Source organism: Phytophthora infestans, genomic scaffold (assembly GCF_000142945.1).
Source record: "Phytophthora infestans T30-4 supercont1.203 genomic scaffold, whole genome shotgun sequence".
NCBI lineage: Eukaryota > Oomycota > Peronosporomycetes > Peronosporales > Peronosporaceae > Phytophthora > Phytophthora infestans.
In genome coordinates this window covers 131,448-131,829 of record NW_003303556.1, presented here as the reverse complement: position 1 = coordinate 131,829, position 382 = coordinate 131,448, and positions in this window count along the sequence as shown.

The window sequence follows — 382 nt, the reverse complement described above, 5'->3', positions numbered from 1 at the left end:
GAGCCCTCTGGCTGTCTTGGAGAATTGGTAGTGCAGTCAGCGAAGTCGGCAGTTAGGCTTGGTGAGCTCTGCCAGAGCAGCAGCTACCACTTAAATCGGCAGCGGATCGCCGGGACACGATATAACACACCACGGCAACACAACGTGACGCGGCTGTAGCGTGTGGCAGGTGCGCAACGCAGCAGCAACTGGGGCGTTGTGGGGCCGGTAGGAGCGGTGCAAAACGAGGTCCTACCGGGATTTGAACCCGGATCGCTGGATTCAGAGTCCAGAGTGCTAACCATTACACCATAGACCAGCACTAACTCACCAATCCGCAAACAAAATTTCAAACACTGTCCTAAAGCCCCACACGACAGCTGGCGCCATCGCTACATACTAT